Source organism: Ciconia boyciana, chromosome 5 (assembly GCF_034638445.1).
Source record: "Ciconia boyciana chromosome 5, ASM3463844v1, whole genome shotgun sequence".
Classification (NCBI taxonomy): domain Eukaryota; kingdom Metazoa; phylum Chordata; class Aves; order Ciconiiformes; family Ciconiidae; genus Ciconia; species Ciconia boyciana.
This window is the reverse complement of record NC_132938.1, coordinates 82,167,789-82,193,503: the sequence shown is the minus strand read 5'-3', so window position 1 is coordinate 82,193,503 and position 25,715 is coordinate 82,167,789. Positions and strand designations below refer to the sequence as shown.

The 25,715-nt window shown below is 40.8% G+C and overlaps 1 long non-coding RNA gene across 1 annotated transcript in view; it reads left to right on the top strand.

The window, feature by feature from the left end:
• Positions 1-25,715, top strand: part of LOC140652339 (uncharacterized) — a 133,063-nt gene that overhangs the window by 72,872 nt on the left and 34,476 nt on the right. Inside the window, exon 2 of the long non-coding RNA XR_012042741.1 lies at positions 2,792-2,850. This is a non-coding gene — a long non-coding RNA (uncharacterized lncRNA). The remainder of the gene's footprint in view (positions 1-2,791; positions 2,851-25,715) is intronic.

Sequence of the window (25,715 nt, the reverse complement as noted above, 5' to 3'; positions counted from 1 at the left end):
GTGTTATAAATTCGGAAATGGGCTTCTACCCTGGAGAAGGATGAATTGTAGCTGGCAGTTACATTTCTTTTGAAAAAGACTAAACATATGCATGCATATGGACTAGAGGATCAAAATTTTCTGCTTTGAAAGAGGGTGATAATATGAGTTCTGCCAGGAGAAAAAAAAAAGTGTTCGTTCAGAGGCATCACAGAGTAGGCTGACAGGAGGTAGAGCAGCAGAACTTGTGCAGTAGATGTCTGGATTTGGCAGTGACTTAAAATTCAGTCTAAAATACAGTTAGTTGAGTACAGGCAGAATTAATGTTGAGCCTGTACACTCTGTTCAGTGTGAGCACATTATGAGAAAAAGTGAAATTTCCATCTGAAATTTTTCAGAACACTTGGGCAAGCATAATGCTGGAAAGTGTGGGGTTATGACTTAAATTCCGGTGGGTTTGTGATTGAATATGAAAGCTATTTAGTTCTTGTGGGTTTCACCTATGCTTCTTATCATTCTCAACTTGTGGTATGGGTTAAGAAAACATCTGAAAAGCCAGCATATATCAAAAGTGGTGGTATGGATGCAATATGAAATATTTCTTTTCAGAATCAGTGCTTGTAAGGATATATTTTGGGTAGTTTAAGGATCATCTAAGGCAATCATACCTTTTTATAGGATGTATTGTAAACTTTTAAAATTATTTTCAGTTTGAGTATAGAAAAGAAGTAATAACAAATGCAATTCAATCACAGAAGAGTGACGGGTGATGTGTGGATGGGAGAAATATGAGTTGAGATTTGTTTGAGACTTGCAGTTGTTGACACCTGTGGCTGTTGCCCAGTCTCCTTGTATGGGTTATGGAGAAGAATAGGTGCCCTCACCTAGATTGGAGCAAAGACGCTCGTGCCTGCATAGTCGTGCTGGGCGCCTGCGGGCCGGTTCCAGGCTGCGCCGGAAGTTTTTTTCCATCCGGGTGCTCGGCCTCTGGGCAGTCGCTCCTGGGTGAGAAGGGGAGGACGGGACCTCTAGGAGGTCCTGAACTCATGCCTGCCTGTTTTTCACGGCTGGTTTGGAAAGGTTTTGCAGTCTATAATGACATAGAAAACCATGTTTCTGTGGAAGAGAACTGTGAGCTTGTCGTGCATGTGCTGCTCTCGCTGCTCCTGGCCGGAGGGTGTAGTTCTGTTACTGGTTTTGGGGGCTTATATGTACTGTTGCTCCAGTGTCTTCCAGATGAAACTTCAATTTAGTAGTGCCAATAGTCTTTGTTTCACTGGGATTTAACTTAACAATTGATAAAACCATTACAGCTCTTTCTCCCAGGAATATATGCTTACATGACTGTTTCAGGTTTTGATTTTGAGCTACATTTTTAGTCCTTTTCCCTTAAGCGAAAAGCCTGAAAGACATGATGCTCACAAAGCAAGGAAGCAAACAAAAACCTAAAGTAAAGAAATTCAAGCCCCCTCATACCAAACCCAGGTTTATGAGTTTGCAAACCAACTCACCATTTTGACTTGTTGGAGGCAGGAGCCTAGTGGGACTCCTGCTTGGCCAATAATGTACCCTGGTCAGTCTATCTTCATCGTCGTTGTTATATATTGCTTGCTAGTGTTGCCAAGTACTTTTCGAAAGCTGTCTTATTTTGTCACAGAAGTTGTGCTTTAATTTGCGGTCATTGCTAAACGTGCTTTAGGACAGTAGTTCATGTTGTGAGTAACCCAAACTGTTTCTATACAGCGTAGAGAATGACAGGACTGCAGAATGGCTTTATTGATTAATTTTATCATTTGGACAAACATGAAGTACAATTCCAATCCCTTGTGATAGTCTCAATTTAATCTCTTAAGAATTACAAATTTTGGCTATTTCTGGATGTTGACATGGTTAATGTCAAGAATTTGGAGTCTGGAAGGGGAGAGCCTTGAATACAACCATTCCTTTCTAAAATGAAGCATAGTAAAAGCAAGAAAAGAGCACCAACTTCTGAAATGGCTTTGATGGCTTGGGAGGAAAAGGGAGGGCCAGTAAGGCGGATGGAATTATTGAGTAGTGAATGAGTGAAGAGGCGAGCATTGTTGACGGCAAGCTTTTTTTCTGCTTTCTCGTTAGTAACTAGTTCCTCAGACAGGCAGTGGTACCTACTGTTATACGCCATCGTTTAATCTCCAAAGCCATGAGAGACTAATGGTAGAACCAAAGAGAAATTCAGTGGTTAAAATATGGATCCTATGGAGATTGTTGGGAAAGCTGTACCTGAGTTCATAGAACTAGTCTGTCGACTAGAGTCTCGTGGTTTGCTGTCCTTTGCTCTGTCTGCTCAAAATGTTTGGGGTTTTTTTTCTTTTTTCTTTTTTTTTTTTTTTTTTGCCAGTAGCTGTTAAGAAGTTGCACAAATGTCTGCACAAATTTCTGTACTGAAGACTGTGTTGGGGTACTTTTGCTGAATGTTTTCTATTTCCGTTACTGCAAGTGCAATTATGACTTTTTTCCCAGAGTAAATACACAGAATGTGGAAATCAAATTATTGAGGGCATCAAGTAGCTTTTGTTTAGAAATCATTTACTGGGGAGGGAAAGAGAAGTAATAATAATAAAAAAAATTCTTAAATTCAATTACTGAATGCTTAGCTGAAGCAGAAGTGGAAACATGTCATCTAAACTAATAATATAACCAAACCCCATTACCCTAGTAGTCTTACCTAACTTATAACTACTGAAAACTTACAGAGGAGCAGTAGAGCAAGGCATATATTCATGATAGATTTGAGAACATGGAAAATTAATGTATTTTTCCTTTTTTTTTTTAGGTAAGTAACTGAAGGGGACATGAAGAATTGACATTTAAATGGCCAGCATGTTGCAAAAGGTATTTCACTTTAGATTGAAGAAGAATGCACGAATAATTCATTTGAGTACATATGTAATGAATATTTGCCTCTTTTAAAAAAAATAATAATTGCTTAAGCCTTCTTTTGTTCCCTGAATGATTGAAAAGAAGTGAAAAATCAGCAAGCTCGTGTTTGGTGTTCATGCTGTCCTTTGGTGACATCAGCATCTCCTGGGGAACTGGATACTATTCTCTTAACTTTTTATCTATGTAACCTATGCCTCTCGACCAAATGCCACCCTGTGTTAGTCCTCCTATCTCTCTGGTTTGCAGTCACGCTATTGAGCATGCAGGTAAAGCGTTTGTGGTGTTTCACTAGCAGGTCACCGGTTATTTCAAGGTAGCACGCACTGCACCATTCAGTAGTGGGAAGTAGCTGTGGGCAGGGAGTTTTCTTGAACTCTGCTTGCCGTCCCTCTACGGGGGTTTAATCCTTCTTCACCATCAAATGGCATCTAGACTGGCAGGAGGTCCTCACTGTGTCATTGCAGAGAAGACAAAAGAACCTGTTTTTAGCTAGTTGGCTAAAATTATTTCGTTTACTATGTGCTAAAAAAGTAATAGGAATAATAATATGATGAATAGAATATGTAAGTATCATGCTTGAAATCTTTTTCTGCCCCAGCGACTTTGCCTGAGGTCAGATGAGGCATTGCTAATTTTGCTGTCGGTCACTGGAAAGTCTGTTTTAAATGCTGATCATAAAGTCGATAGATGTGTCGCATCTGATTTCTAAGAGATGATATCACCACGTAACTGTGAGAAAGCTAAACCGGTGTCTGATCTCTAAACGGCCACTTCCTTGCCAGCCAGATGGTTATGGAGGCATGCAAGGGCTTACCGTGCGTTGGGAAGCGGTATCTGTAAATATGCCGCTAACAAAATTCTTGAGCTTCTCCTGATGACACCCACACGTCAGCTTCAAAGCACACCCTGCTATATTTTCTTTGCAATAGTTGTCCTATGGTTTATTTTTTTAAATTGCTGATAATCGATTATGATTTTGTAGGATGCTTGTTGTCAAACGTGGTAGTCTGTGAAATCCATCAGAAGAGCATAGGTTGATGGGAGAGCAATGGTTACACAGAGTAATTCCAGCTAATACCTATTAGGGATGGTAATGCAAAGTTATTTGGAAGAATCTTCAGAAAGGCTGCTTAAAGAAAAATAATTCTGTCTTATAAAAATGTCAGTGTTTCCTAATTATTTCCATTAGCATGAAAGTTATACTTCTTAATATTTTTGACAGAAGAGTGGGAAGAGGAAGATAGACCTTTTGATTAGGGGGTGTGTCTGGGATATGGAAGATAGACTCAATTTCTGATCTCAGTAAGGCAGAACTGAGGTTGAACTCTGAATTTCCTACTTCTGAAAAGATTATGGAGACCACTGGGTTTTTGGCTGTTCTCTTTCCCTAGATTTTGAGTTAAAAAACCAAATCTATATTGGACACAAAAATTAAGATTTTCAGCTGAAAAATTCTGACTGGTTTTGCCTTTTATAGACTTCCCACTCGTGGCTGCATGTAACTACTTTATCATCTTTTTCTGCTGTTCTTCCTGGTTTTTCTTTTCTCTCCACTGGGATTTTACTGACGTAGAAATGTTGTAGAGAAACAAAGCCTCACCTGAAGCTGATTTAATGAACTGGAGTTTGGGAATATTTCAGCTTAAAAAAAAATCTGTCCACCTAAAACTTCGATTGCACTTGATTATTCTGATTTGCATTTTAAGGAAGAAGTATTTTGAACGATGGGATATAAATGTGTTGCAGCTAAGCAAGAAAACAAATTGACTTTTTTCTCTCCTGAAGCTTGCTGTAGTTTTACTAGCTCAGAGGTCCTTCGGAACAGAAGCACAGACCTATCAACGTGTAGAAGGTAGCGATGGCAGAGTTCTGCTTATTACCAGTGAATAAATGCCTTTGTGGGAACTAAAAGTTCTTTTAAATCCCCAGAGAATGCCACAGCATCGTTTTAGCCTTTTAAAAGAGAAATAATTTGGCTAGCATTAAAACAAAATGCTGCTAATTGTGGGTACTTCAGATTTTCTTTTTTTTTTTTCCATTTGAGCAGCTAAACATTAAGAAAACCTCCGGTTATGAACCGGAGGCAAAACTTTCAGTAACTTGGGATTGATGGGTGGAGCCTGCAGCGCAGTATAGTCGTTGCTTTCTGAAAGTGGGGGTCTCAGCACCCCAGATCGTTCACTTACGCTTGACATTTACCTTCCCTAGTGTATGGACGCTGATGCGGAGGCCTGAGCGCATGAATGGTGATACACCATTGCTTCAAGCCGGTTTCAGGCTTTGAAGAGCTAGGGTTCTCTCTTCAAAGCTGATCCTTTCAGTAGGCTGAAACGCATCCTACTTAAGGGAATGGTTCCCCTTTAGTCCATGATAGGAGCTGAGGATTCATAGTATAGCAGGGAGAGAACTGCATGGAAAATACAGTCGAGTACAACTTTTGCGTTACTGGGATTTTTCTTAAGCAGTTATTTGGAACTGATAAAAATCAGTGTAAAAATCAGCATTAATTACTCGTGCACTAGTTTTATATACCAAGCAAAAATACCGGATCTGATGCAATGCTTGCTGAATACATCATGTATTAGGTAAGTGTAAAATTAATACAAGTTTGTCCCGTATAGATTTATGTCTCATGGGCTACATTAGGATACATTGTGGGGAAACAGATATGATGGTATAAAAAGATGAAATTAGAGTGATTTGTTTCAGGCAATTTAGTTTATTACAGTTGACATGTTATCAGGTCTCCGAAACATAACTAGAAGCTTCCTCTTGGAAACACGTGTCCTGTCTGTCTTAATGATCATCTGCAGTGCATTATTATTCCTTCGTTGTAACTATGTGCTTTCTATCGGAAGCCAGCAGAGACTCTGCTGCTGAGGAATAAAAAAATCCTTTAATTTTTATGGGAATAATAATCCAATTTTATGTTATGCCTTTGAAAGTTTTCACAGGTCATCTCAGTAAACCTGGCATTGTTCTGTGAGCTGCATCATCACCATCTGAAGCAACCTGCCATACTAGGTCTTGAAGTATAGATGTGCTTTTTTCCTTTACTCCCCCCCACCCCCCGTTTTTGTCTAAGTTATTTTTCTGTCAGCCGAGCCATATGTGCAAGTTTGAGCTCTCAATAAAGGACTCTAAACATTGTACTGAGATTGTACAGTTCATTTAGGTAAATGCCAAACAACATGCTAAGGATTCTCAGAAGTAGGTCAAAATCCTCTAAGATTTCTGAGTGTCACTGTTCTCTGGTAATTTTGCCTTGCCTTTTAAAACCACAAGTTTCTAGCCTGTATGATTGTAGAGGTAGCAGTGGAAATACGAACTGTGTTCACACCGATTTCCCCAGTGCTCAACTGAGCCTTTCTCCTGTCTGAAATGAGAGGTAGGTGTTCTCTTCCTCTTTTTCAAGACACTAAGGTCTCAGCAATCAGACCTGTGTGCGTATATATAATATATATATGTGTGTATGTGCGTGTAGATATATTTTATATCAGAACAAAATGTGTTTATTTGCCATTGGCGGGTAACAAGGTGGCCAGTGTTGTGCTGTGCAGCAGGGAAATGCTGCCCTGTCTTTTACTCTTCAAGCTTTTGATAAAAGACCCGTACTGGGTTTATGGCACGTGCCCTCCCCAGCTTTCCATGGAGCCAGGCAGCAGAACAGGCGTCACCCTTTCTTTCCTTTCTTGTCTCTGACTTGGTTGTTAACAGCCGCGTTTTTTCTCATTGGTGATCCTGAGCGGGGGCAATTGCTATAGCACCTGATAAAATGCTGAGAGATGCAGTAATTTTTCTTGGAAAACTGCATCAGCTGGTAGGGTGTTCATCATTCAGCTTTCCAAGAGAATCTGCCTGGAATCTCTTAATGATCATCCTGATGGTTTTTCAGCAATAGAGAACCAAAAACCTCTGTGAATAGTAGCTGAATGGCAAAATCCACCAGATCTCCTAACTGGGAGACATTTATTGTGTCTTATGATTTAGAAGTGATAAAAGAATCTCTTTGCAGTCAACTCAAAATAGTTATTCTACTAATATTCAAGCAAATGCTAACCCTTTCCAAGCGATGCAGTTTTGTATCTGATATATGTCCAAAGAATGAACAGAGGTACACTGGATTTCTATTATTCAGGGGCATAAGAAGCTATTTTTTGGACTTCTCTGAGTAAATACATTTTATTTCTAGTACCATATTTTTGGAAAAAGCTGGGATCAATATAACTCCACTTCCTCATTAGTAAGCTTACACGGGTGCATTGGAATGCAAAGGGGTCACTGTGAGACCATGGAAAAATATACAACTGTAAAAGTGGTCAACAGGACAGCACACCTCACTGGAGTGGCTTTCTGTCTACTCTGCAGGCCAATGCAGAGCTGAATCACAGAATCACAGAATCGTATAGGTTGAAAAAGACCTTTAAGATCATCGAGTCCAACCGTAAACCTAACACCACCAAGACCACCACTACACCATGTCCCTAAGCACCTCATCCAAACGGCTTTTAAATACCTCCAGGGATGGCGACTCAACCACTTCCCTGGGCAGCCTGTGCCAGTGCTTGACAACCCTTTCAGTGAAGCAAAATTTCCTAATATCCAGTCTGAACCTCCCCTGGCGCAACTTGAGGCCATTTCCTCTAATCCTATCGCTTGTTACCTGGGAGAAGAGACCGACCCCACCTCGCTACAACCTCCTTTCAGGCAGTTGTAGAGAGCGATGAGGTCTCCCCTCAGCCTCCTTTTCTCCAGGCTAAACAACCCCAGGTCCCTCAGCCGCTCCCCATCAGCCTTGTGCTCCAGACCCTTCCCCAGCTTTGTTGCCCTTCTCTGGACACGCTCCAGCCCCTCCATGTCTCTCTTGTAGTGAGGGGCCCAACACTGAACACAGCATTCGAGATGCGGCCTCACCAGGGCCCAGTACAGGGGGCAGTCACTGCCCTAGTCCTGCTGGCCACACTCTTTCTGATACAAGCCAGGATGCTGTTGGCTTTCTTGGCCACCTGGGCACCCTGCTGGCTCATATTCAGCCAGCTGTCAACCAACACTCCCAGGTCCTTTTCCGCCAGGCAGCTTTCCAGCCACTCTTCCCCAAGCCTGTAGCGTTGCATGGGGTTGTTGTGGCCCAAGTGCAGGACCTTGCACTGAGCCTTGTTGAACCTCATACAATTGGCCCCAGCCCATCGATCCAGCCTGTCCAAGGAAGGAAGATGAAGATGCCGAGGAGAACTTGTAGCGTCTCCTCTCTGACATCAAAGTGAAGCAAAGGCAATGTACTGTTTTGAAAATTGGCTTCTAGTTGGGGCGGGGGGAACCATTTGTTCTGGTGAGCAGGAAAAATAAGAGTGAAAAAAAGCTGTCTCTTTTTCCGAACCGGTTTATATTTTTTTAAATACAAATCTGTTGAAGAGCGCTGCACTATAGTTGTTTGCATTTGCAAATAATGTTCACAGAGCTAAGCAGTGACACTGGAGAGCAGGTGAATTACTGAATAGGATTTGCCTTTATTGGTTTTAACTTCTTCCAGATCCACGGTTAGGCAGTATTAGTTTCCCTGCTGAATGACTTACAAGATAAATATAAAACCCACTATTTACTATCTTTCCATTAAACCTATCTCTGTTCTCCCTGCCCTATTTTTTTTTCCTTGTTAGGCTTCTTTTATGAACATACGTATTGCTTTATGAGCTAATGCACTATGCATGATAGTGTGCGATTTCTATATGCTAAGCTTATTCAGTCACTATGATTTCTGTTCCACACTAATACTATAATCTCTTCATCCACTGGAAAATACAGTACTAAAATCTGAGCAGGACAGACCTAGCAGGGAAGGAAAACCCTCCATGCAGTTTGCTGTAATATATGGGTACAGATTTGATGGGTCAGCAGTAGTGTGAAGTTCCTGTCAGTGGAATTTATCTGCTGAAGGATCTGTCCTGGATTCCTAAAAACACAAGTTACAGCTGTTCGCTGTGTCTTTTTTTTTTTTTTGAAACATCTAGCAAATTGTGTAGCTTGACAGTATACTGTTCCTATTCATGCCAGTAAACTTTTAAAGAGTGGTTTGGTGCTTGTAAGAATCACTGAAGTATTGAGGTGTTTGGCAATTTACTGCTCTGTTTAAGGCAAAGAATACTCAAGAATATTAGGTTAATACAACAGTAATCAGTATTGATAACTGTAAGCAACGTAGTATCATTTTGGGGGGAAAAAGCCATGCTTGTTAGATTGACTTTCTGTGGAACTAAGAGGGTAATTCCGCTTGCTAAATTCAACTAACGTCAATGGAGAGGAGTCAAGTTTTGGAGCTGGAGCAAAGAGAGGATGTAATTTTGTTTTCTGATATGTGTCTGCCTGACTTGGAAGCGTTGGGAAGGAGCTGCATAATGCCTAGTTAGTTTAAAACGGACTCATTGGTTACTCCTGATAACTAGACTTAGAAGCACTGGGGAAGGTTTGGTTTACTGAAATGAATACAGAATTGGATCCCACACTTGGTTTTGGAAAGTTGAGAATTGGCCATGCTCTACAGCCTGGTTTCACCTAGAGAATTGTGTTGATTAACTGTAATGTATAATGGGACGCTTCCATATTTTTATTTGTATGTGTTGGAAGGTTTAACTCCTAGGTGCTCAGTAACAAATGCAACACTGCTTTTCTTCTTTACTTCAACAAGGAGGGAAGATCTTTGTTTTACACTACTTGGTTGCTTACCAGGACTGGTATTCTATCAAGTAATGGTGATAAGTAGGTAAATAAGTTGTCTGAGGAAAGGAAACTTGTGTTTTCCACAGCGTGAACAATTTATCTTCTTATAAAATATTTTTGAGCTTGAGATGACCTCTAATCCAAGCTGATTCTGAGTATTTAGCTATTTGAGTGTGTCACACACTCTATCGGTATCTTCCTCTAGATAACTTCATTGTCATATTAGTGAAAAAGGCTGTAAGCAGAGGACATGTATGCTTGTATTAAGATTTTTACAGTGAGCAATGGAAGCTTTAGAACTGACAGAAGGATCTTGTGTCTGCACCTTATTTTATAATTGTTTTCTCCTTAAAAAGTGGATGCAGCACTTCAGGATTTCTTCTTTGTTAGTGTACATTAAAAGTTCAATTGCATCTTCTGAGGTCTGTGTCTAAAATGCTTGTATGTGCAAACGCAAAACATGATGTCCCTGCCCATGGCAGGGGGGTTGGACTAGATGATCTTTGAAAGCCCTTTCCAACTCAAACCATTCTATGATTCTACGAGTCTGTGAAAAGTCATAGTTCTAGCTGTACTCCTCATTTCCTTCCAGTTGCATTGCTGGAAGGAATGCAACTGCATTCTGCAACTGCAAAAATAAATATTTTTTTATTAATTTATTTTTGTGCTGTGTTTAAAAATGGTACGAAATGCATAACTTTAAATTCTGTCTACATATATAGTGATTTTAAGTTGTGATTATTACCTGCCCGTTTGAATTTCCTACGGAACAGATATCTACATCGGAAAAAAACCAGCATAGCATTTCAGGTTAAATGGTACTTTTGGCAGCAGGTTCAGGGGATGTGAAAGTTTGAATGGGCATAATGAATAAATTACCCTTTGACTTTAGACTGTTCCTTCAAAACAAGAATGAAATGGTGTATGGTGAGTTTGCACTGCTTTTTGCCGCCTTCTCTCTCTTTGTAGGTATGTAAGAGGCTCATCTTCTTCACAATTAATCCATCATGATCTAGCCTGTGTGACAAAATGCAAGGAAAAGCATTTTTATTGTAACCAAAATGAGCATGAAGAAGTCACGGCCGTTTTCTTTTGATCTTCTTGGGCTCTGTGACTACAAAATGGGAGAAATTCCAGGGTCTCTATGAAGACTTAAAAGTATTTTGCTCTTGCTATTGATTTTCACATGGAATGCTTTCAGATGCTGGGGCGATTAGCAGCTAAGCTAAATACAACCGAAGAGGGACTGCTCCATCAGAAATTGAAGCTAACGGGCCAGAAGGCACACAGGATAACGCAAGTGTCCAGCACTAGGTTTGAACCTAGACTGCCACCAGAAGGAGTGGGAAGCTGGATATGGTGGCCAAGGGCTGAATGATGCTCTGTGAATGAGTATTAGCTGTTTTAAGATGTTGTGTAGCTATGCTTGAAAATAGCTTTCAGTTTAGTAGCTGGGAAGAAAACGGGTGCAGAAGGCATCTCTTGCTTGAGGCAGTCACTGTTTAAGCAGCAGATTGTATATGGCCCTTCTGTGGCTTCTTCTCTTCTGATTTGTGGGTTTTTTTTTTCCTTTTCTTTTTCCCTGGGCATAAAAATAGAAGGAAGAAGCCACATCAGATAAGCTAAGATCTCCCAAAGTGACTTTGCTTTGTTTAAAAAAGAGCCCAAACTATAAACCCCGAGGAAGTGTCAGATATGGTCCTAAGCCTTTCCATGGCTCGTTTTCCAGACATAAAGTAAAACTTGGCATGGGAAGCATTGACTGCAAAGAGCAACAGGTTGGCTGCCATTTTTTTTTTAATCTGTTTTAGCCTTTCTGCCAAAATCTTATTTATTTTCTTTTACTACAAGCACGGTAGTCAAAAAGGCATTATGTTTTTCCAGTGAGAGAATGGGTGGTTCTTATCAGCCAGACAGATTTCTTACATTCTGTTTGTAAACATACATTGAGAAAACACTTTGTTCTCATGCAGTTTTTGCAGTTTCCTTATTGTGCCAGAAGAGATGAAAACATAGATCTGGCCACTTTTCAGAGCTACTTTTAAAGATATTTTGTTTCAGGTTGTTATTCAGAATGTTTCAGATAATTATTGGTTGCCTTTTTTCTTCTCCCCCCCAGCCCCCAGTTTGCAAATCCTTTCATGTATGTATGTCAGGGGATGTTGCTATTTTTTTAAAAGGGTTTGTAAGTGGGCAGTTTTGGATGAGACTTTGTGTTAAGAGGTGGATAAGAATGGGAAACGAAACTTTCTCCAAATGCCCTGACAAATGAATTGGCTATCAGTAGCTTTTTGCCATTCTGCGTTTCCTTTACGTTTAAACAACAGCAGAGAGCTACCGTGACAACCAGTCCTGCAATCATACCATAATGCTAATCCAGCGGCATTACAAATTTTTATATACCTATAGCACTAAACAGATAAGCTCGGTAAATCAAGCAAGGATAATCCCTGGTGTCTTTCGGAAGTTGCAATTCAACTATGTTATGCTGTTCTTGTCTCCAGTGGGTCTCCTCTCCAGCTAGACGAAACCTTCTAGGAGGTAATGCTACGTCTTCTGCCTGCTATATTAACTGTTGGCTGGGAGTAAAAGCTGGAACGTAGGTACTAACGATCTTGGATGAAACGTAAATGCAGAATATCGTTGCCTTTGTTTTTTTCCGTCCACGTTCCAGTGCTATTTCTGGCACAGGTAGAGGTTGAAGATGGGGCCAAGGTATAAAACTTTGTAAGGTTTCAAACACCACCAAAGATTTGGGGGTGTCAAAAGTCATCCTTTTAAGCTTGTGCCTACCTTTAAGTGTATTTGTCTACTGCAGAAATTTCACCCTTCAGTCTTTAAGTGCCACTTAAAAATGCACATCTAATCTTCTGTCAGTCTGAGTGCTTCATGCATCTTCTCTTCTCTCTGAAGATTATTGTTTCACTGGCTGTATTTCAAGAGGCAATGCAAAATCAATTGCAAGTGAGGTCTGTGTTTGTGGTAGATATAAGTGTTAATGGTAGAAAGGTTCCATTCCATTGACACATTGGAGGGTGAACTAGGTCAGTCTCATCGCTCTTTTTGCTGTAATGGATATGGTATGTTTTTTCCCTTCATAAAGTTATCAGTGGCAGGTAGTTAATATCTCCGTTTTTATAAATCGTTGGCTTCCCTAGACTACTTTACGATGGCACGAAATAATAATGAAAAAAATAATAATAGCCCCAAACTTTTCATCTATTGCAAGTGAGCAAGCTGAGGTAACAAAATATTGCCTCCAATGTATACCTCGGGTTAGGAATGCAAGGCTTTTAATGAACCCTCACAAAATCCATTCTCTAGATTGACTTGGGTAGGGGGAAGGAGGGAAAGGGCTGACATTTATTGCATCTATTTTAAAGTGGCTGCAAACCTGCTCTGTAGTTTTTACAACCACCTTTGGCTGTAACGTCTGTGGTTCAGAGGCCTGCATCGCTGCGGAGGTGGGAACGCAAAGGTAGAAGTAGTAATTTTTATTTCCTTTGTGTGCTCGGAGCCTTTTAACTAAAGAAGCTGATGAAAGCTGGGCTGCCTCATTGTCTGCTCTTGTTTTGCTCAGACTGTAATGTCACAGCAATTTGTCTCATTAATTTGTAGCCATGAGAACAAATTATGATCTGCTGTACGGTAATGATATTAACTAAAAAAGGTCATAAAAATGATAGGGAGGAAGTTGTTGTGTATCCTAAATATCAAAGCTGTGCAATTAGTATTCTTCCCAAACATTTTTAATTAAAAAGAAATATATATGGAAGTGTGTGTGTTGATAGATGTATATATGTATATGTATGCACATGTGAGTGGGTATAGAGTGTATAAGTGTATGTTAAATAAAACAAAGACTGTATTCATGTTTTGATATTAGCAAACATTAATGAATCTCTATAAATTCTCAGAGGGGAGTCAGCTGGTGTAGTAGAGTTAAAAACTCAAAGCATTTGGATAAAATCTTGCACAGCGGTAGGTAATAGACGCTTCCTGCTACATTTTAGCTCTTTTCTTCAGCACTTCGACCTAAACAGCTGTTTTTTAGGTGGAAACTGGGTACTTTCTAAGGAGTCTGTTTCCAGTTTGTTCTAGAAGAGGTGTTCAAGTGAATGCAAATAGTGGAATTAAAAAAGAAACGGACCACTGCCTTTTGTGAGTGGTGCAAAACTTAGGTCGGTGGTTATGGAGTTGCTGAGAACCTACAGCTGTGCCTTCTGACAGGAGAAATCGCTTGCGGGGGAATGGGAGGTAACCTGCGGCGGAAAAAGTTGCTGGAGTCTGCATTAGTAGCTATTCGGGGAAAGCAGTTAATGGTTTTTGGACTGAGCCATTTGTCTTCCAGAACTTTAAAATGGAGTAGCAGTTGGAAAACCTGAATTTTGCCGTGTGTTAAGAATTGGACAAATACTGAAACAAAAGTCTGATGTAGGATCCTCTGTAAATAATGTTCAGCTTTGGACACCTGTCCTGAAACGTGTCGGAAACAGAAGGCATCCAAGGAGGGCCAGTACCGTCCAGGAGAGCACAGATGGTGTTTGCAGAGGAGGAGGGGGAGAAAATGATCCTCCCACTTAGGAAAAGGTTAACATGAGAGTATGTGACAGTGTTAGCTATATCTCCCTCTGAGGAAGGTTAGCTGGGAGCTGCCATTTGCTCTTCCATCTATCTTCCATCTATCTTCCATCTATCTTCCATCTATCTTCCATCTATCTATCTGTCTATCTATCTATCTATCTATCTATCTATCTATCTATCTTCTCATAACTCTACAACAGGAGTCTGTCTGGAGATGATGACTTCTGATGTGGCCAAAAATTTACAAAACGATTGACTTTTGTTTTCATTCCTCTTTCTATTTCGTTAAGTGATGTTTTTAAAATCACTTTAGTGGTAGTGATAGTCTTGAAACTCTGAATACACTGTTAATCGATGAACTGTTGCTTGCCTTGTTCTTCAGACAGTCTGAGAGCATGCAATGAAATCAGCTTTGGGCATTCGGATCCTAACCATGTCATCCATGAAAGCTGCATTTCAAGATCAGACCTGAGGGCCTGTGTTTCTCAGTGTTTTCTCCTCAACAATAGCCACAGCCTGGTGCTTGGCGAAGAGTAAGAACAGGACAAGCACATCTGATAGTTCCCCTGAATAATCTCCCAGCCTCCAGCTTTTTTTGACTCAGGAGATTTCCTGAGCTGGATATTGTCTCTGTGTGTTTAATAACCCTCAGTAGTTTTCTCTTTCACAAACTTGTCCGTCTTTGAGCTGAGGTAAACCCCTTCCATCTTGCTAAATGAAGGGCAAGTCCTGCCACCACCTCTGTTCCAGTCGCTGGGGTGGGAAATAGGAAGCCTGCTGTGCTAGAAGATAGCATGTCTTCTTACATTCAGGGAGGGGAAATACAAAGGTTACAAAGGCAAACAGTGATGTTGAAGAATACGGATAGTTATCGCTGCAGTTGAAGTATCGTGCCGAATACAGGCATACAATCAAGAACAAAAGCAAAACACTAAAAAAAAGAATACCGCGTACCAAAGACAGAAGTCCTTATTCAAATGACTAGGCTTTTGAGTCTTTGCAGTAGCTGACTGTTTGTCTTGTCAGTTCTCTTGCTCTCCTAAGTATGGCTTTATTTGTAAAATACTAGCTTTCAAAAGGAAGCAGTCAGGAAATGAAGAACTTTGTAGTCACAGCTGGGTTTAAAAAATGAAGATAAAATAGCAAGCTCTTACCGAGGAGCTCCATCCATTTTGTGTGCTGAATGATGCAGGAATTTTGTGAAAAAGCGTTTATTGATTCGGTAGCACAAGAAATTAATGTACTCTGTTTTCTTATTTTTGGCATTACATGTTGTTCCTATCTTTCATTTCAAACATTGAAAGAAATTTTATTTTTTTGGTAGCTTCCTGATTTTAAAATAACTTTGTTCAAGTGTAGAAACTTAGAAAATGCATCAAAAATGGGGGACGGAGCCTCATCCCATGGAGCCAAACCAATTCCCTTTAGGTAGGTCCCTGGCAAGGTAGGACTCCTTGTCAGCATAGCCCAGCTTGCTTCCATCCGCACTAACAGTACGCCCGGGAGCGCCGGGACGCTTCCGCCCAGTCTGGGAGCCTGCGGCACTGGGGGGATAAGACGGGAACCGTACACCAATGTGGGTTGCAGGGGAACGGTTGGTAGCATCTCTAAGTGTATATAACTTCTTCTTCTTTTCTGCCCTATCCTGGTCCTCACACTTTCCCTGTGTGTTCTTCCCTTCCGCCTCTTCCTCTTCACCCCTTCGCATGCAGGGGGGGTCTGTCCTTTCCCTTGCTGTGTAGCACATGGCAGGAGTATTGAGAGACCGTCTTCCTTCTGCTCTCCTCTGCCGGAGCCCGGTGCCGTGAGAAGCGCTTGCCAGCTGCGTGCCCTGCTTGCAAGGGGCAACACGGAGCGATAGCACGAGCACAGCTCAGAAGTCAGCAGGGATGGAAGGCGGCAGATCATGCAGAATGCCAGCTGAATCTTAGAGAAAATTATTATTCACCTTTAAAGTTCTGTTTAAAGAAGAAGGGGCAAATGATAGCAAAGCGCTCGTTTCAAAGTGTGTCGAGAACTAGGGATGAGAAGCGCTACACACAGGAAAGACACTGTAACATGAAACATAAGCTGCGTTTTTAGAGGCTTGTGACTTGTTCAGTTTTGGATGAATTTTCACGGGGATGGCAGAAAGCTTATCCCTGACATGCCAGCCAGATTTTTAAGTCTGTGCTCTGAAGCATGAATATTCTAGCGGTTTTCAGTGAAATGGTGGTAAGAATTTTCTTAAAATAATCTGTTCTGCACACACAATTTTTTTTTTCCTATGGCTAGACTGTCAGCCGGAGACTCCAAGCACTGAAAGTGTTTTAAGTTTGCTATAATAACAAGCAACTTGCCCTTATACTGAAAATTGTTAGGCAATCTGCAAACATTGCTCTCTGCACCACAGCAGTAACATCTGTTAGCATAAGAATTTAGTCTAATTTGTCTAGTTCCTAGTCAGGAACTTTGACGTTTTGCTGCTCTTTAAACAATTTCTGCAATGTGAAAATGCTGAGAGCTGAATCGACGTACTAACACCATGGCAATTTTAGAAGGAGGCAAAGCGCAGTCCCTTGAGCCTACATCTAGCCGCCTGGGCTGCAGCACGTCCTCAACAGTAGCAGTGCAAGTGCGCTGATAGAACTTTTAGCTGTGTACGACATCTGGTATTTTCTAGATCTCCTTGGCAGTGCTTTAGCAGCACTAGGAGTTGCTCGAACACCGCTGTTCATACACCCTGCGGAGTCATAATCGCATCCGGCAAAACAGCTGGGTGCTAGTGTTAGTAGGAAAAGAGCCTCTTGTTGAAATAGTTGGGCACATCAAAGTATTACCAGTAAATTATTACTATTAAAATATATATTGCCAAAAGGCATCTGTATAATAATAGGAATTGGAGTCGTATGTGACCGTGCCTTTCAAGGGCTGTAGATACGGTAAAGTACAAGTCCGTGTACCTACATAAGCACCATGTTGATGTGAAAGTACGCACTCAGCTAAAATGAAGTTTCATTTACTTTCACGCATGTATTGAGTATAAATGTTTTGACAGTTCTCCCATTACTGTTCTTTTAAAACTCATGCTACCGGTCTTTGGGATACACTCTCAAAGATGAGCTGCTTTCTCCAAACATACATGTCAGTTTATTTTTTTTTTCTTCTGTTAGGCCATTGGTATAAAATCAGCTTGAAAAAGATGCTTTTCCGAGGTTTGGGGGGTGGCAGTTGATGATTACTAAGTTTATTTTAGGGTGCATGACAGCGTTTTCATGGCACGTGAGTCAATTTTAACTTACTGAAGAGATATGGACACAGAGAATTAAGAAAAAGAATGTTTAGGAGTTATTAATTCTTTTCTTTTTTAAAGGAAATGCCTTTCCTACCTTTCTTACTCTTTTTTATTTTGTTTTAATTAGTTTGTGCTGTTTAATCTACTTTATAGCCACATTTTGTTCTTTGGTGGTTGGTATCCTACCCATCATTTCCCTTAAACTGGACTCCCGAATTAAGGCAATTATAGCATGTAACAAATGCAGTGAATGCCCAAACTGTGTCCAAGCCCATGTTTCAAGGGGAAGCAAAGTTATTTATATGGGACTGAAGTGCGACATTTCTCTGATAAAGGCCGGTGTTCCGGAATGAAGGTTAAATGGGAGCGATGGTCCCCTGCCAGCCTGTCGGGGACTTGGGGTCGTGTAATGTTGTCGCTAAGCCAGACGCCAAGCCAGGGCAAGAAATACCTTCTGGATAATTTTCTTTATCTCTTAACCAGCCAAGAAGCTGTAGCTGTGAGAGTAGTGAAGCTAGGTTATTTAAAAACCCTGGTAATTAAGAGATTAGTAAGTGTTGGTTGCCATGCTGTGTAGCTTACCCTTGAACTATTTTTTAAAGAATATCCAACATTTAGTTCATACTTTGCTTCATGTTTTACATTTTAGTTGCTTCATTTTGCTTAGTAATAAGAAGTTACTAATATTTAAGCAAATCGGACTGTTTTGTTCAGAAAGTGTCTACTAATAATTCTGTTATTTGCTGCGGAGGGGATCATTGTCCCATGATTTTTTGGTTTGGTTTTTTTTTTTTTTTTAACTCCTTAATCTCAATGGAAGAAGTGTGCACTATTTGGAAGAGGTTTTCAGCTGTATGATGAGAACATGGTCTTGAAATTGCCTGTCTATTGATATGAATAATATCATGTGAATAACTTGTCATAACTTCCTGATGCATATTGATTTGATTTTTTTTTTTAAATGGGGATTTTAGTTCTTTATTTTATGAGGAGAGGGGGGGAAAAAAAAAGGAAAAGACTAAGGTATTTTGTAGGTTGATTGGAAAATTGGAAAGCTAGATTCATTCACAAAGAATGAATGTATAGAACGATTCTAGGATAAAAAGCTGAATATATGTGCTTTGGACCAAATTCGTGGAGCTGTATTGATTTACAGCAGCTGCCTCCAACCTCCCCCCTTTATCAGAAAATTGGTATGCTAGTAAATTAAGTATAATCAGTCGGAAGACTGCAATGGGGTAACAGTGACTTAAGTGTTGAGGATACTGCCGTCGAAAAATAGTCGCCGAGGATGCCTTAAAAAGGCGTTTTGACATATTGGAGTGCTCAGCAGTAACAGCTTAGCTTGAATTCGGGAGGGAAATGAGCGCACAGGGCGTCTGCCGCCGAGGTCCCGGGGCATCAGCACGGGTGGCTGGGGCGGGCAGGAGGCTGCTGTCCTCAGCCCGCGTCCCTGGATGGACGCCTGCACGCGTGTGGACGTGTGTTCTTGGCGTAGCGTTCGAGCAAGCTGAAATTATAACCGCTAAGAGTTATTTCTTTAATATTTTAGCAGAACATGTGCACATGTGAATACCTAACTGCGGCTTTTACATACGTTCATTTTCCTTCTGATGCTTGTTCTGCATGGCTTATCATAGCATTTAAATGGTGTACTTATAAACTCTGCATCACTATTAAAATACTGTTTTAAAGATTGCTTTCAGGTACATTAGGCAGCTAGACACCAATACACTTAGATATTTATTAATTTGTAATCTTAATTGAGGATCTTGTTCTCTTTGCCACTTTTTGCTACCATCGTATTTAAGTCTGGTAGGTTTTTTAGGATGTTAGATATTTTGACTATTTTTCCTTTTGCTTCGTTTTGTTGTTTCCTTAAATCTGATCTTTTACAGTGACAGAGAGAAAATGATGTGTCTAGCAATGCATATGCTCCTGGGATTATTTTTGTGGTTGGATGAGCAGCGACCAAAGTCTGCAAATGTATTTATAGTTTGGTATTCACACAGATCTCCACCTGGCAGTGCTGGGGTGCTGATATACTCTCAGACCATTAGAGTTGTTGCCAGAAATGTTTACTTAGCATGTTATAATCACTGTACAGACGCGAAGGAAGACACTGTTGCTGCCTGCTGTGTATCAGTTTCCAGCTTTAGGTGGGGAATAAATGTGCGTTACTAAGATACGCTGCTTGGGTTTCAGCTCCCGGTGCCTGTAATGTTAGTGCTTAAACCTAAGTAATTGCTAGGAAGCATGGTTTTGTGGGGTTTAATTTTGCATGGCTTATCAGGGAAGACTTGGGTCATTTGAAGCCCTGAAGGGCTGGAGCTGGTGCTCGGCTGCGGGCAGCGCGTTGGGCACGTCCTGCAGCCGGGTGGGCTCCGGCTGGGGAGAGCTGGGCACCAGCTCGGCGTCACGCTAGGAAGGTTTTCTGCTGAATTGCCATGTTTATGTTAAGAACCACCTTTATTTCGAGAGGTTTGAAACCAGAAAACCTATGCAGAGCTTCAAAATAACAACGTCAAATGTTTTGACGCTTTAGCAAAACTGTTTTCTGCAATGCCTGAAGAGCGGTGTTTAAAAAGGGCTTATCTTTGCTTGCGGTATAATGTCTTGCATCTTTGAAATGTTGCACGTGAGATACCGGTAACAATGGTGTGTGTGTGTCCCTGCCCCGTTGTTTGATCCTGTTGTATTTGTCTACATCAGAACTGTGTGTGTGGGGGGGAATTAATAATAATACTCATTGCCTTCACATCGCCATCTCTTTTGAGGCAGCGTGTGGTGGCTCCGCTTGCTTTGCCTCCCTTGAGCTGAAAGATGGATGTCTTTCCTTCCAAACGGGGTCGGTCGGTCGGTCCTGCGCCGTGGCCATCACCCTCGCCCGCTCCGGCCAGCTCCGCTGTGCCTCACCGAGGGGCCGCCCGCCCACCCAGCTCTCAACCGCCTGGTTTGCGGAGGCGATGGCCTCCTTCCTTTCCAAATAATAATAATAACAAAAATAAACAATAATAGTTGTTATTTTCTGCCTTTGGTTAAAGGCTGTAGATCAGGATGCGTTTCTAATGAAAAAGGGAATTTAAGATAATCCTTATGTATTTGAGAAGACTCTCTACGAAGCAGTAAGAAATGACAGTTTTGGGTACTGACAGGCTGAGGTTTATAAGCTTAACGACAAACTTCAGATGAACTTAATTTCTGTGTGGCTACCTGGTTAACAGGTAAGCATTAAACCAAAACATTTTTAATCTTGGAAAGAGTAAAAAGAAGTTTTCCATACGCTTTCCACTGGTGCTCAAGAGATGACGTTTTAGAAATGAAGGGGAATGTTATTGTATAAAATGTAATAACACTTTTCAACTCTAGCTTTAAGATAGGTGCTTAAAATTTGGCTTTTCAGCTGGAGGTACATAAGCTTACGATAAACATTTTTATTGACAAACTGCACCAACCCTCCCTGTTTTCGGTATTTTTTTGATAGATGTAGGGAACCATGTAGGCAGCCTGCTGAAGTGGTTAGGAAAGTCTTGTAATTGTGTCAGCTACCCAAGGAGAAAGGTGCTCTTCTTACATTTCCTTTTAGCCAAGAGTAATGTAGCCGTAAGAAATCACGCCTAAATCACGTTGTGTTTTCAGTGGAGATGTCCGACCCATGCGCATGTCTGGGTTTTGTGGTGACGGCAAGCATCTAATGATGAATAAAACGCATACAGATTTTGATTTGATGCTCTATTGCCACCTTCTGCTCATACATTTTTCCACCACACACTTGCGGTGCAGTAATACGTTGCGCTAGGGAACTTGCATTAGAGATGACATCTGATTATACGGCGTTTTAAGGAAGCAGTGCCAAAAGAAAATATCTGTTCCTCTTCTGAATTCCTGAATGCAAAGCCCTGTTTAAATAATACAAGGAAAATGTCTTCCATAGGAAAATGAATGATAGTTTTCATCATTTTGAAAACTAGGACGTAAGCCATTTCTGTGACGCAGGGTAGCTCACTCTGACTTCGATTAGCTTAAAAGCTCACGAACCACAAACTGCAGCAGACAGTATTTGCGTATTGCATTGTGAATCGCAGAATTTATGAGACTAATTTAAACCTTTGAACATTTTAATAGGGAACAGAAGCGATTGTAGAAGTAGTATTGACTACTTAAAGTGTATTGATTAATTCCGAAGATTTCTACTTGGTGGTCTCTGGAAAGCGTGCCCCTGAATGTTTATCTTGTCAGCATTTATGACTTATTATATGAACCAAACACTGACTTAGCTCCTCCTGCTCCATTAGGAGCTCTCTTCAGGCAGTAGGAAATAGAAAATATCAGCTACCTTGGGATACTACTGGTAAAAATCTGTCCTTTTTTAAAATGCTGGCAATAACGTGCAATTGAAGTTATAGCTGAAAGGCATATTAATCCTCTAGTAAAATTCATGATAGAGAGGGAACAGAGGAAACTTGATGGTGTTCTGAACAGGTACTTTTAGCTAGGAGAATTAGGTAGGAAGAGAAGCAGCCTTGAAACGTCACTGATTCTGAGATCCATAGGAGGAATGTTTCATTATATACTAGTTTCTTCTTCTTCTTCCCCTCTTTTGGCATGGCTTACTTAGAAGCTACACCGGTAGCAAATTCTTTTTGTCTGAACCTGCTCAACACCTGCAGTTTGGGAGGGTAAAGAATTGTGAAGTCAGAGTTGTAGCAGAAATATATCTGGTGAGCTAACGGTAAGTGTACTGTGGAGGATAGCGGGTCCCCAACTGCATCATGTTTTACCTGTATATATAAATAGTGCAAAATAGTTCCTTCAGACTTAGAGAGGCACATGGGATGCATCTTGACGTAGCTCAATGACCTTGATGTTAAAGGCAAGAAGAGAGATTTGCCTCATCTGTTACACTACAGTAAAAATGGCTGTGGCTGCTGAAGCCAGCTGGCTGCCGAGCTCGGATACAGGAGCACCTACAGTAACTCAGACCATGGCGTGAGAAACATGCAAGCGGTCATTCGTTATTTCCTGACAACTTTTTGCTCAGTTTGCCTTCACCCTTTAAAAAAGTCTCTCTCTGCATCCACCTTGATGTTATTTTACCTAAATGAGTCTCTAAGCATGAAAGCTTCTGTGCAGAGCGGGAACTGGGCTAAGCATCGCACCGAACTTGCCCTGGCTTTTTCTGTGGAGTAGGTGAGATTTTGAACATGCTTACAGTGTGAGTTCCTTGCCTGCTCAGGACCATGCTTGCTTTTGCCTGGACCTACAATCTTGTGGCCCATGGACTGAAAGAGCTGTAATGTGAGGCATGGCAGTTACTGATCTGCGGTACCTGCCCGGGGGCATGCACAGGTAGGTGTGTAGTTGTTTTAATTTGCTTAGCACAGGCTGTGAGAAGGGCACGGTTACTGGTCTAATATAGATTACGACTTGTTATCTCGTGGTAATTTATTCCTCTGTTAGAAAATTGATGCAAAGCAGTTTTAAATCTGTGTGCTATCAATTGATTTTAATTGACTAATTTAAGTAAACTTAACCTGTTTAAAAATATGTCTGTACAAGCGCCCATACGCACGGTCCTGACTTCTGCTCCGCTCTGGTGAAGAGTGGACTCCAGTCCCACTGGAACCCGAACGCACGCTCTTAGACGTGTGATTCTTGCTCAGAGTTATTTCCCACGGGTGGGTTGCTTTTGCACAGCTTCGCAACACTTTTTTCTGAAATCAATTTAGCAAGCAGATGCACTGAGGCACAGTTTAAAGTCATGCTTATCGCTGCATACAGTTCAATGAAGCTTTGCTCGTCAAAGGACCCTTTGATAGATGGGGCTTGCTGGGTATGTGTCACTTTTAGTTTAAAGACCAAATCTTTTCAAAATGCAGATAAAGCCCCGAAATATTGATTTCCCTGAAGGTGAATGTCCATGAGTAATGTTATGTTGTACCTAAAAATGAGGAACGTGCCTAGTTTTGCAGTACAGATAGGATTTTGAGGTTTAAGAACCAGTTTAAGAACAAAAGATGCTATAGTATCAGTCTTGAGACAGATGCAGCAGCTGCATGGTTTAATAGAGTGTGTGTACATAGGGGCAGTCACTCATAATTTGACCTCTTGAGTGGCCACAGTTCAACCCACTTCAGCCCCACTAGTGTCCAGCCGCTCTTGTTGGAAGGGTGGCATCTCACAGAGGAGAAGGGCAATTTAGTTTCAGTGCCTGGGAGATGGCACGTGGTACTTATTAGTTTGCTTTGGTGGGGTATCTGTTCCATAGGAGCCGGAATGACAGGATGAAGGTAGTGCTTAGGCTGCTGAGCATGTCGGCAATGGAATAAGAGCATCCTGGCTACATAGTACATATGTTTTTTTCCTTTTTTGTGGATTTTTCCTCTCTTTTTCCTGTCTATTTTCACTTAAGGAGAAGATTATTTGCTGAGGAGAGCATAAATAAGTAATATCATATCAATAATAACTGCAGTAATATAAAACAAATAATGTTTGTTTTGCAAAAGTTCTATGATTACACATCTGATTGTTGGGAATTGGTCTTCAACTTGTCTTATTATTAGGAATTGTTTGGGTTTATGGATTAGTTGTCAAAATATGACAGTAGCATTTTTTTCAGGGGTTCCTATTTTGGCTTTCATTGCTTTCGTGCTTGGGAAATTTAAGTTTGGTATTTCTTGGGCTTCAACTTTTGTTGCTTTATTTTCACTTCTAGTTCACTAGACAACAACCTCGTAAGTAGCTGGTCTTTACTGGTAAATTTTATTTTGAAATGCTGTTCTTAACAGCTAAGAATTGCAAATTAGATTGAGGTTGTCACAAAATGTCAGATAACTAGGGAATCACGAAGTCATTTCAGTTTCTGTCAGAATCTGGATTTTAGTCACATTATGTTTGGGATTTTTTTACTATTTTTGTTGTTTTTTAGTGTAGTATCAATAAGCGTATTTAAAAATTGGCTCTTACTTGCAGCTATTTTTCAGGAGACTGTTTCAGAGTGTAATAAAATCTTGACATTTAGGCAAGCTTTGACGTTTTCTGTTAGACCAGATTAAACCTTCCTTCGTGAAAGTGCATTTCAATAGACCAAAAAATGGCAGTCAGAGGGTCACCTTTACTTCTGATGCAACGTCTGACTTTTAGGCAACAAAATAACATCAGAATTGAACTTGGTCTCCATCTGGAGCTACAAGATGTGTCAAATGCTTTCATGGACTGAAACTCCAAAACACCCTTTTACTTTTTGTTTTTACACTTAGTGTAAAACTAAGATCGAACTGAATCAATAGTTAATTAGAAACGGTTATTTTATTATTATGTGTACCTACTGTTCCCGCCCAAGCTATGGAGAGAGTTTTTCCATATAGAACATGTCTCATTTTATTTGTGTTGTTGAATTGACTCAAGAAAGAAGGCCTGTCCTATTAGAAAATATCTGCTTCTTGGAAGGTAGCTGGGAATTGGCTCTGGGCAAATCTAAAACTATGACAACCCAAATCTTGGATTGACAGCTCTTGGGGTTGCAAGCCCTTCCATTCTTGGATCCATTCTCCATCTTGTACCCTTCCATTTGTGTATCTACACATCTACACGATGGCTAATAATTTTCTTCCCAGGCTCCACATTTTTTATGCGAAGATTAGGAGAAAGGTTTGAATTAGGAGGCCTCTGAGTTACTACTTTTTTTTTTTTATTTTTGAAAGGCTGTATGTTAGAAGATGTCTGCTGCTGTTGTTGCAAGTGGACAACCAGCATAAAAAAAATTCCACAAGTATCTGAAAGGTAGTGTATCTGAGCACATGAATTTCTGCGTGTGACTGGTGATTGTTTCTTGGCCTCCGTTGAAACAATCTCTTATTTTTGACCAGGTTAGCTCAACCTTTACTGTGTGTGCAGAGGGAGCACGTTAATACGAATTCAAACGCAACAGCATACTTTGTTCGTCCATATGGTTTCCTGGATTTGCTTTATCTTCTTGCACGTAGTTAGCTTCTGTCTGAGTGTGAAGAAACTTGAATATTTTACCTCATAAAGCATAAGAAACATCAGACCGATGTCTGCTTCCCTTCAGCGCATCGAAAAGAAGTTTTCCTAGTCGTTATCTGCTCGATGCATTGTGGTGATTTCTATGGGCACGTTGTCTTCTGTTGCGCTCCTGCAAGCACAATGTTCACGTCAAATTGTTTCATCAAAGTTGTCAGAAAACTGGATGGGGCCTCCTGTCTTTGATTGTCTGCTTGGGCAT